Genomic DNA, 18,789 nt, shown 5'->3' on the forward strand with positions numbered 1-18,789 from the left:
CCAACCTGGAAAACTCTGTGGCACAATACTCAGGGCGGAAATACAGATCTATATCTATCCAACGATTATAACCATTTAGAATTCACATATTGTAAATGGACAAGAACCAGAAAACACTAGGTGGAATTAGCTAATTTGTCAGAGTAGCCTACAGATTATTTTCTTTCCTAAATCCTGTGGATGTTAGTTGAGCATTATAAAAGTGACATATTTGCCTTCAATTACCAGACATTCTGACTTTGATCTATCAGCATTACACTGAAATTCTAGTGCAATGGAAGAATTTGCCAACTTTGGTACTGACCCACAGTATCCTTACCAAAACTGTGAACATTTTAAAGTTAATGGCCATGATCTAGGATATCATACACAGAATGTACAATGAGCAGCAAACACTGATTTAATAACTTAAACAGAAAATGCACCACGTAAACTACCAGTCAAGGAATTACGAATAATCATTCATATGTTCAATGCTGGCCTGAGCAAGTAAGAGAGTAAATATAAAGAGAAGAGGAAAAATAGTATACTAGGGCTTCCCTGGTGGTGCAGTGGTTAAGAATCCGCCTGCCAATGTAGGGACATAGGTTTGAGCCCTGGTCTGGGAAGATCCCACATGCCGCAGGGCAACTAAGCACGTGCGCCACAACTACTGAGCCTGTGCTCTAGAGCCCGTGTGCCACAACTACTGAAGCCCGAGCGCCTAGAGCCCATGCTCCACAACAAAGAGAAGCCACCGCAATGAGAAGCCCGCGCACCACAACGAAGAGCAGACCCCGCTCAACGCAACTAGAGAAAGCCCGCGTGCAGCAACAAAGACCCAACGCAGCCAAAAATAATTAATTTTTTTAAAAAAAGGAAAAAGAAAAATAGTATACTACACAAAGGACACAAGCAGACATACAACAGAAGAACCTTCTCAGAACCTGATCACAGGAAGAGAAGTATAAGGGTACAGCTCTTTGCATTTAAAGGAAAGTCTTCTGAATTCATCAACAGACTTAGCTTCTCTGGGACCACCTGGAAGAAATTAAATTTTAAAATCAGTATATTAGATTAAGCCATATGACACTGCCGTTTTTCTAAGTGAAAACCAGTACAATATCAGCAATTTCACATGGTTCAACCTAATATAATCGATTGAGCAGAGTATCCACATCAAGCATACTAAAAAGATTAAAATGGATCCCAGTTCTCAAGATCAGACATTAGCTAGACTGAATGAGTTAATTTAACTTAATTGGGGGGGGCGGGCATTTAACAATCAGAAATGGCTGGTCAACCATGAAAGAACAGGCAAAAGACAGCTGTTAGAACAGCAAAAGAAAACCTGGCCTTTCTCATTCAAGCAGTGTTTAGCGGAGTATTCTAAGCCACGATGAGGTTCCAGTAGTATTTGTATCCTAACTGGGAAGAACTATAACACTGAAGGGATACCTGTTCCAGGTACTGTGCAAAACAATACACAGTATACCCTACCTAATCCTTCCAACACCCTGTGAACAAGGTATTGTACTACTATTACCCCAACTGCCAGATGAGGTAACTGGTCTTTGAGAGGGTAAGAAAAGCCTGACTCCATTGCACATTCCAAACATTATACCACTTGTTCTGCTGACATACTAAGCAAACTTCTAATTATAATATGGCGTCTCATGTGGTAAAATCTATGGGGAAGGGAATGTGTTAGCCAGGACTTGAGAATCTGTTTCCCAAGGCAGTTACTTCTTTTTTCCACTGTAAATTAATAAACTGACATTCTGATTTTTATATCAATCTCATGAGGCTTTGATAATTATAGTCTGATCCAAAAAATCGATTACTGGAGTGTAGATGAACTGAGTTTCAGAGCCTGCAAGTCTCAGAATCTTTTTTTTTTTTTTTTTTGGTATGCGGGCCTCTCACTGTTGTGGCCTCTCCCGTTGCAAAGCACAGGCTCCGGACGCACAGGCTCAGTGGCCATGGCTCACAGGCCCAGCCGCTCTGAGGCATGTGGGATCTTCCTGGACCGGGGCACGAACCCGTGTCCCCTGCATCGGCAGGCGGATTCTCAACCACTGCGCCACCAGGGAAGCCCCTCAGAATCTTCGTCATGGTAAACCTACTAAGGGATGTAATCCCTATCCTGTGAGGGCCCTTTGGGGGACAGCCAATCCTCATCCTCCCAAGAGAGGAGATAACCTCAACATTATCATTAGCAGTCTCTTCCCTTTTGACATCTCTAGAGAACAAAGAGGTAACAGAAGCGACCAGATTCTAATCCTGACTCTGCTGTGCTAACATTTAATCCTGAGCAAATCACTCTCCTTCCTTGCTCTCAGTTTTTCATGGGTAAAATGGAGGAGGTGGGCCCAAGGATCTGATATCCCTTTCTTATCTACACCAATGGCTGCCTATCTGGTGAAACACTCCTCCCTCGCGTTCCACGTGCACTTTCTAGTTTTATATCTATCTCTCTTGGCATCCCTTCCTGTTTCTCTGACTGGCTCTCCTATCCACTTTCTGCCTCTACACCCATCCCAGTAAAGTCTGGGGTCCTCTACTCATATCTCACCAGCACTCAACAGTTATAACTCTAGATTTGTACTTACAAACACTATCTGTACTCCCCGTTATCTGCCTACTGTGGATTCTACAGAGTCAGCATGATCTCTGCATATATGTGACGTATTGAAAAGCTGTGCCTTTATCTGAAGGACTCAGGTGCACTTCAATAGTCTTGAGTTCAGGATTTCAACTGGTTATTAGTATTTTCTTTTCCAGTTTTGTCTCTTGCTTCCATGTAATTCACCTACAAAACTATACTTTCAGACCTCATTTCTCACTCATCTCAAAAATCCTGATGGTCATTTAATTTTTAGTTTTAACCTCAAGCTAAAACCTCAAAATTCATTCCTATTACCAATCGCCAAATTCCTCTAGACCAGACTTTTCCAAACTGGTGTCCTAGAGAAGGCTAATTCACAGTATGTTAACAGCTATGATGTGAAAAGGTCAGCATAGCAAATAGGTTTCTTTAGTCAGACTTTGCACAGCCATGCAATTTTGTGAATCTACAAGAGGGAAATATTATATGTAGCATTTCCTGAACTTATTTTTAACTACTGTTTCTCCCCCACCATCCCCGCCAATGGAGCACCTATTAATATCTCTAGGAACCAGTGTTTCACAGAATATTTTAGGAAACACGGTTCTATCCTTTCCTATTTCAGTCAAAGTATCGACCACTTAAGCTCAAAAGTGCCTCTGATTTCTCACTCTCTCCCCAATAGCCAATCAGTAGCTAAATTCCTTTTCCTTCTCAATCTAATCATTTCCATCCTTTCTATTCCCTCCGAAACACTGAATTTCAGACCCTGTCATAAGAGTGATAGATCATGTCTACAAAATAAATATTAGATATGTTGCTATCAACCCCTCAAGGCTGTCATGAGGATTAAAAGAGAATGAATATGACATCTTGTATAATGTGTCTTTCTGAAGCATCCAACATTTCTCCCTGAGGATTAGATGAAATTTGTTCTTTATTATGGCAAATTTTAACTTGAAGTTTAAGGATATCCATCTTCTTAATAAGGGCAGTACTGGCCTTATACATATCAGCCATTATTGGAGACTTTTAGATGAGGCAAATGAGAAATGTGGATTATATGAATATGGCATGGGTAACAACAGTGGCAGAGTGAATGTCATACCTAGCACTGGGTCGCCATCCCCTTCAAAATATTTACAATCAGGAGGTATAGAATAGGTAACAGCATACAGCTAGTTTTCTCATTTATTCAAGCATTGAAAGTTGGGTTTTTCTAACTCTGTAAACTGTGTACCTCCTCAACTAGCCTACCAACTTTCAGAAGAGGTGAAGATCTTCATTCATGTACACCTACTTGTAATCCCTTACTGACATTAGCATGAAAAGAACAAGCATGCAAACATTTTCCTCATTCAAGGTGCATTTAAGTGCTAGGTATTAGGGACACGGAGGGAAACAAAACAGGATCATCTCTGTCTCCATAGAACTTATATTCTTCTAGAGAAGGTATTTTTATATATGTATATATATATATATATATATATATATATATATGAAACTACTAATTATACAATTATTTAACTACAACTGTGGTAAGTATACACTGGCTGATTCTTTTTTAACCTTTAGTTATTCACAGATGTGGAAGAAGGAAAAAAGTGGGCATTAAGCTCATACAGGGTTTAAAACAGTATGTCTCATTAGAGCCTTTCCAAATTAGCCAGAAAACACAAAATGCATATGGGATATTCGGGGGAACACAGGGATGGCGAAGTGGGGAAAGCTTTGGCCACGAGGTAGCATTAAAAGCAGATTCTTTGAAATTGTGCCCATGACGGTGAAAATACCTCTGAGACCTCTGAGTACTTACCTCTTTGGCTTGTTGCCAAATGTATAAGAAAAACCAACCAATTTTAAGTGTTTACTATATAGAGAGCATTGTGCTATGAGTTTTACACGAAGGTGAATGATGATGATGATGATGCTAACAATAATAACATTTCCATAGTGTTTTATGGAACACTACGGCCCTGCGAGATTGGTACTATTACTTTCCTTCCCCTCTGAGGAAACTGAAGTGAAGCAGGTTAAGTAATTTGTCCAAGGTCACAAAGCTGTTAAGGACAGAGCTAGGATTCATACCCAAGCAGTGTGGTTTGCTCCTCCCCACTCTGCTCTGCCTTTGCATATATGCTCACCTATATATTGAAGCATGATATTAGACCTCTCTGAGATGTTCAGCTATTTGGAAATTCAGCATGTCACTAAAATTCTATGGGAATTTTAATTCTGAATGATTATATGTTGAAGAGCTCAGGAATTTTCATTATCATCAATATTTATTGAAGCTCATTATGTGAAAAGCGTCACACTACATATGAAAATACAGGGATTTCCCTGGCGGTCCAGCGGCTGAGACGCCACGCTTCCAATGCAGGAGGCGCACATTCCATCCCTGGCCGGGGAACTAAGATCCCGCATGCCCTGCGGCGCAGCCAAAAAATAAAAAGAGGTTAAAAAAAAAGGAAAAGGCTTATAGACCAAGAAGAGAATTCTTCATTAAAACAGACAAGAAAACCTCAATTTGTTCTACCAATTAAGCTTATGTTCACGATTTTCACAATTAAGACATACATGTAACAGTACAAGGGAATCGTATTATATAAACGTCAACATATCTCTTTCAGAGCCAAAATACTCGTCTATTATGAAGGATGACATACTTGTACCTGAAAGCAGCATTACTATTCATTCTTTTAAAGATATCATTCTGAACTTTGAGAATATCTGTGTTCTTCCTTTATTAACAATAAGACTAAGGAGCACATCTTTTACCCGTAGAGTGGAGTATGTGGTCTGGCACAAGGTAGGCACTTAAACGTTTGCTAAATGAACAAATGGTACTATTTAACTATAATGCTAGAAAAACCATGCAAATATAAAATTTGTACCCTCCCCAATATTGCTGTTATGTAACTTAAAACTGAAGCAATGAAGTTTCTACTACATGTCAGAAAAGTGGCCCTCACAACTCAAGATCATAATCATGAAAATATTTCACATGATTCAACCATTAGTTACCACTATAATAAAACAGGTAAGAAAAGGGTCCTCTCCAGGCTGCGCCAGAATCCATTTCTTCTAGTGGTAGATGTGCTGCTGCTTTTTTAACTTAAAGCCCTAACTAACCAGAACTTATTTTTAGGTATAATTATTTCAGAAAAAAAAATGATAAAAGGTTCTTGGAAAACACTGCTACTTAAAGAATACTTAAATCTATTTAGGCCAGAAAATTGTTTTTACAACCTCAGAGACCTATTGTCATCAAAATATTTCCTCCATGGAGGGAGAAGGTAATTAGTAGAGAGGTGTTAGCTTTGAAGGCAGCTGAACCTGTTGTCTGCAGGTGACCAGTATGTGAAACACAAACTGGAAGCTGGGGGTGGGCATTGTGATAGGGAAAGAAGTACATGTAGGGAGAATCTTCCAATTTCCTCTTCTACTGCAGGTTCTGCAAAGACAAATTAAAGGGCTAAAACCCAAGGTTTTCGATTTACTCTCAACAATAAATATTTCCTGATTTCACCTTGGATGTACAGAACCATATAAGGCACTGCAAAAGAATTACAGACACGGTTTATACAGCTGATGGTTGGCAGAATTACTGATGATAGATCTTGTAAGACCTTGTGTGGCAGCATCAGATTTAGGTGCAGTTAAAAATGACAATGTTCTCCTTGAACAAACGTATGGACACCAAGGGGGGAAAGTGGCAGGGGGTGGTGGTGGTGGTGGGGTGAATTGGGAGATTGGGATTGACATGTATACACTGATGTGTATAAAATAGATAACTAATAAGAACCTGTTGTATAAAAAAAATAAATAAAATAAAATTCAAAAAAATAAAATAAAATAAAAATTATAATGTTCTCCTAGAAAAGATCTGAAAAATAAGCATTTAGTATATTTCAATTTTTAAATGAGAAGAGTGTTTCTACTATTGCTGTTCTTGTAGATATTATTTACATTAAAAGGATAACAAAGTGGTATGCAAAGTCTGGGGAATACCAAGTCTCCACTAGCGAAGACACCACTTTTACTTATCTGAGGGTACAAAAACTGCAAGTAGATGCAGCTTATTCATTTGATAGCTGTTTCCACTTCACATAAAACAAAATTTTCCAGCTCCCACAGTTTTACAAGATAATTACCCTTCTAAATACACATTTTTAAAACAATTATAATTCCCAGATTTACAAAGCAGCCATTAATTATTAATATTATTATTGTTATTACTACAGAACACAAACACAAGGAAAAGTATCCTTTTTTACAGTTTCAAATCACTGTTCTCTCCTTAGAAGAAAAAGTCTGTAGGAAACAGTATCCACAATGGATCAAAAAATTTTTAAGTCTTTCTCAAAAACAAAAAACAACCACCCCTCCAAAAAACCAATCACAGTGCTAGTCTGAAAAGTACTTCACAATTTTGACTATTAACAATACCTCTTATACCCAACAGTGCCAGGAAAGCAACACAAGAAACAGCAGACAGATGCTTTCTTTATCACCGCCAAATGATACTGAATACAGACCCTGCAGGATACTAAACACCTTGTATTTTTCATGGATCCAGGGTCCAGCTTTCGAGGTACTCCTATGCAAAGCCCAGCTGTTTTGAGTGATTTATCCACAGGAGTTTAATTTCAATTGTGTGCTGGTAAGTGGGAGGCAGTGATTATACCCTCCCCAAATCTTTCTAGTACACTAATGAACATTTTAAGAAATAGTTTCCAACGGAGATTAATTTGTTCTTCAAATATTCTCCTCCTAACTCACTAATGGCAATATCTGATTCACCATCTTTTAAATGCAAGAACACAGGACCAAGCTTATAATGACACTTGTGCTTTATTCATTTGAAGACTGAAAATGACACAGAGCAAGTGTACTCTCTTGTGTGTCCTCCCCTACCATCTTCTAAGGAAAACTGTGCTGGAAGTAAAACCAGTTACACCTCCTTAAAAACACATCACCAGGTTCCTTCACCTCTTTTTGCTTTTGCTTATTTCTCCTGACACCAAACCGCACCAGTGTTCATTTCTTCTTCTCTATACTACCAGAAAATCAGGTGTGGCTATTCCCAAGCTCACCAGTAGTAGCCTATCAATTATAGGTTCATCCTGTCCAATGTTTTTCATCAAAAACCTAAAGGTAGACATAAAAGATATACAATTTTCAAATGCCACAACTAGGGGAGATCTCATATACCAGATGGTAGGCTACATGTTCAATAAGTGTGACAAAAAAGGAATAAGATGAAATATTATCAATACTAACCCCTGCATTGAGATTTTCTAATGGGGGCGGGGGAAGCCATAAGTACAGAATGGAGAAGTCTTCAAAAAAATTAGTAGGAGTTTTAGGTTGCTACAACCAAAGCCTGCCTGCATTAACATTATACTAAATCAGAAGGGAAGGCACCAGTGATCTTCAAAGTCTTCTGAAAATTTCCCTGAATAGGTCTTTGATACTGTGGCAACTTGGCCAGTTAGTTTTAAAAGCACTTGATTATATATTCATGGGGGTTGGGGTCGGGGGGTGAGTGTAAGACTTGAAAGCACAAAGAGAATCTGAGCTCCCTTTCTGTGTGGGTCAGCGGTTAAGGCAACTCCAGGGTGAAGTCACTTCCACACAAATCTAAATTCAGATGCCTTTATGGGAAACCAAAAAAACCACCCTCTTATTTTAAAAAAACAAAACAAAACAAAACAAAAACCATCCTCCCGGTATCCTGGTAATCAAATAAAAGTGCAAGTAGTGCAACTCTTCGTTACCTAATTCATGGAACTGAACAGTGAAAATTTATTTTAAAGAGGTAACTGATTATAGACAGCTTTCCAAGATATACTATTATTATGTGCTTATCCTTAATGCTGAAATGTTTCTCCTTTAAAAAAAACTTTACTCTTAAAACCCATGGATCAAATAGTCAGAGCAGGTAAGAGGCAAGCCCTGCATGTCCAAGCTCAGCTGAATTAGTCCTTAACTTCCACCAAGAGGATGGAGTGGGGTGGGGGAATTGTAACATTGTTCATATTTTATCAACAATGAAAGAGAATAAGGCTTCCCTGGTGGCGCAGTGGTTGAGAGTCCGCCAGCCGATGCAGGGGACGCGGGTTTGTGCCCCGGTCCGGGAGGATCCCACATGCCGCAGAGCGGCCACAACAGTGAGAGGCCCGCGTACCGCAAAAAAAAAAAAAGAAAAAAAGAAAAGAATAATAATTGAAATAAAAACCATACACACTGGCAAAAACTTCCATTGATTCCTCAAAATATGTCTATTGTGTGCTAGGCAATACTTCAGGGACCCAGAACTCAGTGGTGAACACGACCATGTTCCTGCCCTAATGAACCCTGAATTCTACTAATTATGTGTCTCCTCCAACTATTTTCTAAGAATGATAAATGCATGAAAGAAGGACAGCATGCAAGGGAGGGGCACTACTTCAGAGAGGATGAAGAGGAGTCTTTGACAGTGTCCTCAACAATGACAAGGAAGCAGCCTCAAGAAGATGTGAAGGAAGCAGCATTCATGGTGGAGAAAACAGGAAGGGCCTAAAGTAGAAACAAGGTTGAAATGTTCTATCCAAAGGGATAGAAAGAAGGCCAATGTAGCTACTGCACAGTGCATGATGAGGCGGGGTGATGAGCTGGGAGAAGCCAGATATCGAGGGACTTTAGGCCATGGCAAGGAGTCTGAACATTAATTACAAGGTGATATGGTCTGATTTGTACTTTAGGATTATTCTGGCTTCTATGAAAAATGGACCATGGCGCCAGGAAAGGGTATGGAACTGTAACTACATTTGTCCATTTTTCTTATTAGGCAAGGAAATGAAAATCATAACATCTCCAAAAAAGTGGAGGAGTCAAGGACACTGCATCAAGCAAAATCACTAACCTACTAACTGCCCCTCCCCCTCCCAAACAAAGAGTCTGTATGAAAGACTTTTAAACACTGACTGCAGCAGTGAATAATGAAGATAAACAGGATGACTTGTCACCAAAAAATAAAGGTGACTAACAAAGTGCTTTTTTTTAAACCCCATGCCTTCAAACCATAGTGATTCCATAATAGAAATCAATCTCAAAAAAAAAAAAAAAAGAAATCAATCTCTTCATGGACTACAGAAGATTAAACTATGTGACTCTCGAAGTTTAAAAGGACTTTTTTGGGGGTTTTTTTAAGTGGCCATTTGATCTCCATTTCATGTTTTCTTATAGTAGGTGGAGGGAGAAGAACCTGTCAGCAGATGGTATTCAGAGATGGCTAAAGATTAATAACAACGAGCCTGCTAATTAATAAGCTTTACTCCTTCTCACCTCCATAGTACTGTTATTCATGTTACTTCACCTTCCAAAATGGCCTCTTTGCTCCTCACATGAGACTTATGTTGTAAATAAAGCCTGTTTAAAACTACTGCTGGGGAATCAGAAGTGGCAAAGATGGTGATCCACATAGTAAGATTTCATGCACCTTCTCCAATACATTTAAACAATAGAACAACAGCTTTAAGAACATGCCCTGTGGCCACGGGAAATAGGAAGCTATTTCACATCTGTCTTACTAACACAAATCAAGAGTTGCCTTAAGAAGGAATTGAACCTGTATACAGTCAGAGCTCAGTATCAGCTGTGCAAAAAGTCAAAATAAATTTGGTATAAATTCTTAAAATTTAAACAACTCTAGAGGGATATTTGCAACCCCAAGGGCTCCTCATTTGCATATTTTACACACTGTGCTGGTCAATACGTTAGGCATCCATCAAAGTGCAATATTTTGTGAAATCAGGTAGTTTACAAGGAATCATATAAAGTGCTTTTTGTTCTTGAAGCAGCTAACCAGTAACACCTACATTTCCATTTTCCATTTCATACTGTTACTTCCATGTTTTCTGGCTTATACCTCAACCCATCTCTTGGTTTATACACCTGAGAAGGTCCAAAGCTGCTTAAGGCACTGAAAACATTCCTTGTTCCAGGCTCTCAGAAAAAAGTAAACATTAGTAAACACTAGTTAGTAAACACTAACTGTCAAGCCAAGCTCAGAAAAAGGCATCTGAATGGCAGGCATTAGCCAAAATTGCCTATACCCTGTTTTTGCAAGGCCTAAAGCTAAGAATGATTTTTAAAATAGTTTTAAAGGGTTAAAAAAAAAAAAAAGAAGAAGAAGAATATGCAGCAAAGACTGTACGGGCTCTTGCAAGCCTAAAATAATTATTAATATCTGGCGCTTTACAGAAAAAGTTTGCTAGTCCCTGGTCTAAGGCAAGCAGTTCTCCAACTAGCTCTGTATCCAAATAATCTACAGAGCTTTAAAAAAACATATAAAGTCCTAGGCTTCACGCCACACCAACAGAATCAGAGTCTCCAGGACTAGCATTTAAGAATCTTAATTTTAAAAAGCTCCTCTGGAACTTCTGAGTCACGAGTATAATGGTAACAGCCTGAATCCCAATCTCTCTCTCCTCAAAATACATAAAATCACAAAAAGTGCAAATAAAACCACACACGACCTCCAATATTACTAGAAGACAGAACACCACAAATTTCAAAGTACCTGCAAGTGGAGAAATCAACACCAAAACCCAAGAGAGCTCCCACTGCCTTTGCAAACCTATGGGAGCCTCTGACACAGGAGAAGGGACACTTAAAGAGAAGGGACCAGAGAACACAGAGGAAGCACACAAAATCACCCACAGAAGAGGGAAGTCCAACATCAAATGTCAAAATACTCAACCCTGGAATTTGGTAGTTGACATCATCAGCGACACAGAAAGAGACAAAGACAAGAGGAACAAAAACACAAGCTCAAACAAGCAGCACTTCTGGGGAAGAAGCAGATTAATAGAAAAGAAAGGTGTCCCTTAGAGAGACAGAAGTGAAGAAAGAAAATATAAGGATCCTGAAAAAACCAAAGAGAAAAAGACAAATTCCTGCCTAATTCCCCTCACTACTGCCATCATTCACTAAAAAAAAATGTCCTTTGCTATTTTGACGGAAGGCATTTATGAACTAAGAACCTTGTCCACAAAATGCCTAGGAATAGGTGGGAAAAACCAAACCAATTCCAAAGGGAGCTACTGGAGGAAGAAAACAGAAAATGAAAATCACATTCCCGCTAATGAACACTCTCCGCACAAAACAACAACACACACCAAAAACCATGAAACATCAGAAAACTGTGAAGCAATATTTCAAATTGAATTAAATACCCTCAAGCCAAGTATCTGAAGACATTAAAAACAAAACCAAAAATCACCTAGAACAAAACATTCAAAAGCTAAAAGCAGAAATGAACAAAATTCTAGGAAGAAATGCAACAGGAATTGATCAATCTCAAAGAAGAAATCAAAGAGAAAAGGATAAAACCATTTCTGAAATTAAGAATAAATTACAAAATGCTCAGGAGAGATTGGATCTGAGTGACAATCTAGTAAGAGACATTGAAGGCACGAAAATAAGAGAATGAAAATAAGAAAGGAGAAAAAGAGACAGAAGAGAGTGTATGAAATATAAGACATGCAAGAGATCCAACACTGTATAATTAGAGGCCTTTAAGAAAAGAAAAATGGAACAGAATATTTTAAACTACTGTTCAAGAAATCTTTCCAGAAGTAAGAGAAAATCGAAACCAGCACCTTGAAAGGGTCCACTGTATACCTGGGAAAGCTGACCTGGAACAATCTACTTCAAGACACATCTTAGTAAAAACACCAAAACAAACAAACAAACAAACAAAACCCATGAGAGATGACAGTGGAGCAGAGCAGCATTTTCAAGAAATTTAAGAATGTGGGAGCCAAGCTTTCCTTCAAATATTAAGTCTACCAAAGAAAACAGTTGTGAAGACACAAAAACCCAGAAATACAATGTACACATGCCCTTCCTGAAAAATTTACTAGAAGATGAACTTCATTCAACTAAGGGATCCTTGGGGAATCTTCAGCAAAAAGTTTAAGGGTGAGCATTTAATACATTTAACTACAGAACTAAGACAAAGGTGGGAACATGGTTAAAAGAACAGAATGTACATGTTATACATGCTGACAAAGTAGACAGAATACACAAATACACTAAAATAAAATGACAGAAGAGGAAATAACTATGCAGAGGAAACTTCAAAAAATAGATTGAAGACCTCTAGGTAAATAGATCTTAAAACCAAATGAAATGGATAATTTCTTAAGAAAATACGGCTTACCAAAACTGACCACAGCAAAGATAAACAGAACACATTACCAAAGAAAAACCTCCACAAAAGAGCACCAGGTTCAGAGGGTTTCACAGAGCAATTCTACCAAAAGTTTGAAGACCAGAGTCCCAGTGCTACATAAATTGCTTCAGGGAATAGTAAATAAAAGAAAACTTTCAAGTTCCTTATGAAGCAAACATAACATTGATATCCAAACCTAATAAAGACAGAATAAAACTGTAGACTAATATCACTTATGAAAATTGATGCTAATATTTTATTTAGGATTTCGGCAGACTCCAACACCACATTAAGGAAAAAATACACCACAATAAAGTGATATTTATACCAGGAATGCAATACTCCAATATTAGAAAATCTATTAGTTAGCAGAAATAAACAAATACTTAATAAATTTTATCTATCTATATCTCAATCTTAAAGTCAGTCAATTAATGGGGAAATACTAGAGGCATTCAATATAAGGTCAAAAACAAGAAAAAAATGCTGTCATGTCCACTACTATTTAACATCATTCTGAAAGTATTAGCCAATGGATTAGAAAAAAGAAAACAACTGGAGCTATAAGAATTGGAAAAGAAAAACAATCTCTTTAGATGCCATGATAATATACCTGGAAGACCCTAAACTTCAGAACTAAGAGAATCAATGAAAACTAACTCAATAATAAAACAACTGAGTAAGGCACAAGGGTTAAAATTAACATGCAAAAAGCAATGGCCTTTTCACACACAGCTAATAACCGATTAGAAGATTTAATGGAAAACTTCATCACAATAGCAACCAACAAGATTAAAAATAACTTAGGAATAAACTTAACAAATGCTCAAAATCTATATTAAAAAAAACTCTGACACTCCTGAAAGATACAAATGCAGACTTGACCAAATGCAGACATTCTTTGTTCATGATTAGGACATCTCAACATCATTAAGATGTCCATTTTCCCTAAGTCAATTTGTAAATGTAATGCAATCCAAATAAAAACAATGAGCTTTTTTTCTGGAACTAGACAAGTTGATGCTAAAGTTTATATGGAAAAATAAACAAACAAGAATAGACAGGAAGCCACAGCAACGGAAGAGCTATGATGGGGAGATTAGCCTTACCAGATATTAAAATGTACTGGAAAGTCCCTATGAATAAAAGAGTGTGGTACTGGTACATGAATAGACCAATGGACTAGAATACAAAGTTCAGAAATAGACCCAAATATATATTAAAAGTAGTATATGATAATGGTGGTAACTCAAATTACTTGAGAGTAATGAGAAGCAAAGATGGGCTTTTTCATAAATTGTACTGGGACAACTGACTATTTAGACAAAGATAAAATCATATCTAAGCATTCCTTACACCACCTAAGAATTCACTAAAATATAAAAATAGTCCTTAAAAACAGGGAAAGGTGTTCAATGTCACTTATAAGAAAAATGCAAATTAAATCTATGGTGAAATACCACCTCTCACCATACAGAGTAACAAAAATTCAAAAGCTGGAAAATGTACTGTTTAGTGAGGCTTTGAGGAAACAATCAATGCACCAGCAATGTATGCAAAATGTCATGCAGCAGTTGTAACACATAGTTGTAAATTTTTTGACATTACTCCCATGAAGAGGTGAAGTTCATGTCCCTACCCTTGAATCTGGACTTGTGACTACCTCCCCCAACAGAGTACCACAGAAGCAATACTATGGGACTGGAAGCTAGGTCATAAAAGGTCGTGTAGCTTCTGTCTGGTTGTCTTGGAATGCTCACTCTCCTGATACATGTGCCTTGTCAGAACCCAGGCTGCCAATTCTGTCAAGAAGCCCAAGCTCACTGAGAGTCCATGTGTACATATTCTCGTTGACAGTCTGAACTGAGCCCAATTTCAGCCATCTTAGTCCAGGCACCAGATATAAGAAGCTGCCATAGAATTCTAATCCCTAACTTTTCTAGTCACCTCCCAGCTATCTGAGACCTCCCAACAGAAGCTCGAGACAAGCCACTCTCATGTCCCCTACCTATATTTCTGACCTAGAATCTAGAAGCATAATAAAAGAATCGTTACACGATTAAGCAGCAACAGATAACCAGAGCATGGCATATCCCTAACCTGACAATAGCTAATAAAACTACTATTAATGGACCCTTCACATCAGCAATCTCACAGGAATTTACTTTGAAGATATATCTTAACAATACAAAAATACACATGCACATTTGTTGCAGCATTATTTATAACTTCAAAATGCTGAAAACTACCTAAAATATCCAAACATAGGAGAGTGGTTGCAAAGCACATACAGCAGAATACCACAAAGCTATTACAACAGAACAAAAAAAAAAAAGAAAAAAGAGGAAGCCATGTATAAGCCAATATGGAGAGATGTGCAGGGTAGACGGAAAAGGGGAAAAAGTAGAGTGCATACAGTCCATTTTGTGTAAGAAAAGAGAAATAAGAAATGATACACAAGTCTGTTTATTTCTGAGAAAAGAAACATAGAAAGAATAAACCAGAAAACAAAAAAATTAGCTACTTGCAAAAAGAACAGGGATGAGAGGGTAGAAGGGAAAAGGAAAAGGACCAAGTATTTTGAGTATACATTTTTTATGTGTAGTTTTGACTTTTGGAAGCACATTAGTGTTCTACATATTCAAAATATAAAACTGAAACAAAACGGGTTGGGGCGAGAAGTTAAAAGAGAATACAACATAAGTAAATGAACCCAACTGTATTTAAAATGACAACCCTGAAAGTGTATGGGGTGGGGGGGGCAATGCAAGTTAACTTTCAGACACAGTATTATTTTTACTACATTGCCTTCGCCTAGAGGAAAAGGGACTGTAAACAAGTCTTAAATTTCTCTCAGTACCTCTGTCTGTCAGCGTGGCATGGATGTGGACGTTCTCAGAGAAAGTGTTAATGTGGGGAGCTACAGTTCTCACTGTAGAAGTAGAGAGAGACCAAAAAAAATGGAATGGGGGACAAAGAAGAGCCCTGTGGGCTGGACTAGTATGGGAGCTATCAGTATGAATTCACAATTTCATATATTTTTTATGTATATGAAACATATATACACACATATACATGTCTATACACATATTAAAATATAAGAATTTCTAAGGATGAGGGGAAAAAAATGACTTAGGGCTATTTCAATACCCAGCTAAAATCAGCCACACCAAGAACAGTGTTTTATAAGAAAAATTGGGTTATTTTGGAGCATTTAACACAGAGCTTTCTGTTCATACTGTAAAATTTAATCTTCTCTCTTGGTCCATCTGAGACTGGGTGAGGAAAGGGAATTTGGTCTCTCTCCCTCTTGCCTGCTACTCCATATTAATATAGTGGGGACTCCCAGATCTCAGGCTAGTATAGCACTAGTGATTTAACTTCATTTTTGGATTTTGTTGACCAACTGTTTATAGTTCTATTTCTATGAGAAAATTTGTTTCAAATTCTAAATCAACAAAAATGAACTTTTGAAGTGCAACCCAATTTTATTCACTGCCTACACTTCAACCCAAAAGTCTGTTTAAACTAAATAAACATTAAATTCTAAGCATCAGGCACCACTCTACCTAATTTGTATTTTTCACTACAGCACCTGCCTTTGCCCTATTTTCTTGGGATAAAGTCTTTAAATTCACAGATGCAATTTAATAGGATGATCAGGGAATGCCTCACCAAGAGGGGGACATTTCAGCAAAGATTTGAAGGATGTGATAAATATTCTGGGAATTAAATTCCTTAACAACCAAGTCTAGAGTCAATTTTCCTCCCATAACAGACAACAGAAGTGCTTGCTTTGAACATCCAATCAAATGTCTCTTTAACTTACGGAGAACAAACATGATAGCCAGTGAGCAGACCAATATTTCCTTGACATTCCCAGTGCATCTTCTACTTCCCACTGCAGTCCATCTCATCACTCCCTTCCCCAAGGAGAGAGTTCCTTGGGGGACTCTCAGGGGCATTCTTTAGCAACTTCTCTCAATTCAAATGGGAAATACAACATCAGTGATTCTCAAAGCATGGTCTGCAGACCAGCAGCTTCAGCATACCTTGGAGCTTGTTGGAAATGCAAATTTTCAGACCCACTCCAGACCTATTAAATCAGAAACTCTGTGGGTGGGACCCAGCCATGTGTTTTTAACAAGCCTCCAGGTGATTCTGATGCACGCTAAAATTTGAGAACCATGTTCTAGTTGACTAAAATTACACTTTAGAGAGTGAATTTCTTTGCTTTCCCTCTTATGGACTGAACTGTATCTCCTCAGAATTCTTATGTGGAAGCCCTAACCCAAAAGGTGACTGTCTTTGGAGACAGGGCTTTTTAAAGAGATAATTAGGGTTAAATGAGATCATAAAGATGGGGCCCAATCCAATAGAATTGGTGTCCTTATAAGAGGAAGAGAAGCCAGAGGTGCACAAAAGAGAAAAAGCCAGATAAGGACACAGCAAGGCAGCCATCTACAAGCCTAGAAAAGAGGCCTCAGGAGAAAACTAAACTTGCCAACACCTCGATCTGTGAGACTTCCAGCATCCAGAACTGTGAGAAAAATTAACTTCTGTTGTTTAAGCCAAGCAGCCTGTGGTTATTTTGTTACGGTGGTCCTAGAAGACTAATACATTCCCTTTTACCTCAAGCAATATTTAATTTTGATATTTTTCTTTAGGTATCAATGAAAATACTGGCCACTGTTAAAAGAAAACTGTCTGAAGTTCCCTTAGGCAACTGTAAAACTCGTTCTTCGAGTCAATATTTCACGCTTTTTAGATGATAAGAGAAGGGTTATCTTATACCCCACTTCCCTGGGAAGATAAACCAGAAGCATATGCAGCTTAACCTGTTAGAAGTCTATTTCCAAGTACAAAATGGTGCTGCTTCCAATATCTACAATCTATCCTAATTTGACCTTGGTCTACTCTTTACTCGTCTAAGCAAAGACTAGATCCCTTTCTCAAATTCTTGTCCCCTATTTTCCCCTACTACAAGAAAGCCAGATAACTAATATGCTTTTGAGCACACTCACTTTCAGTTCAGTTCATAGTTAAGGATTTTAAAATCGCAACTGTATTTCCCCCTTTATCCAGTCTACACTGAATAAAATGTGATAATGCAGCACACCACTAAACCTTCCAAAAAATCTAAAAGGCAATTTTAGCAAAACTAGTGCTACACTGAGTACACTCTTCATTAAGAAATACTAACATGTGGGCTTCCCTGGTGGCGCAGTGATTGCGCGTCCGCCTGCCGATGCAGGGGAACCGGGTTCGCGCCCCGGTCTGGGAGGATCCCACATGCCGCGGAGCGGCTGGGCCCGTGAGCCATGGCCGCTGAGCCTGCGCGTCCGGAGCCTGTGCTCCGCAACGGGAGAGGCCACAACAGTGTGAGGCCCGCGTACCACAAAAAAAAAAAAAAGAAATACTAACATGTAATAAATATTAGCCAACCAATCATATTCATCAACAGCCTAACCAGCCTGAGAGCACCCTCTAGACACAGGTTATTTCCACATGCTTCACTGTGCCTACATCAGCGCACAGCATATTTATGTTCAATCTCAACACAAAACTACATGATTGGGAAGAGTGTCCTATTTCAAGTGGTGTGTGTGTGCATGCACAGACACACACAGCAAATACGCTTAGCTAAACTGACAGTTAAGCGGCCACAGTGGCCACACACACACCAAGAGAAAACAACTGGGTATTAATCCAAATAAAAATAGCATCCTGTCTCTACCATATATCCATAATTAACATATTACCCTTATGGAGTTACTTATGTTTTCTACAAATACAAATGATTAGCCTCTCCCAACTTATTAGGCAGTAAGGTCAAGAAACTGGCCAATCTAACCACCTAGGCCCTTCCCCATTTAAATAACAATGACAGTATCATTCTCCCATAAAGATGCTACCACACAAAATACCTTTAAAAAATGTAACTAGTTAGAATTTACCCTGAATAGTTATTGATTAG

The 18,789-nt window shown here is 38.3% G+C and overlaps 1 protein-coding gene across 6 annotated transcripts in view; it reads right to left on the reverse strand.

Moving 5' to 3' along the window:
- Positions 1-18,789, reverse strand: part of ATP2B1 (ATPase plasma membrane Ca2+ transporting 1) — a 140,495-nt gene that overhangs the window by 98,598 nt on the left and 23,108 nt on the right. The window contains exon 1 of one of the 6 annotated variants that reach the window (XM_028490429.2): positions 927-941. The exons of the other annotated variants lie outside the window; for them this stretch is intronic. The gene's annotated coding sequence lies outside the window, so the exon portion shown is untranslated. Of the gene's footprint in view, positions 1-926; positions 942-18,789 lie in introns of those variants that run through there. 6 annotated transcript variants of the gene reach the window in all.

The sequence above is a fragment of the Physeter macrocephalus genome, chromosome 6 (genome assembly GCF_002837175.3).
Source record: "Physeter macrocephalus isolate SW-GA chromosome 6, ASM283717v5, whole genome shotgun sequence".
NCBI classification, from domain to species: Eukaryota; Metazoa; Chordata; class Mammalia; order Artiodactyla; family Physeteridae; genus Physeter; species Physeter macrocephalus.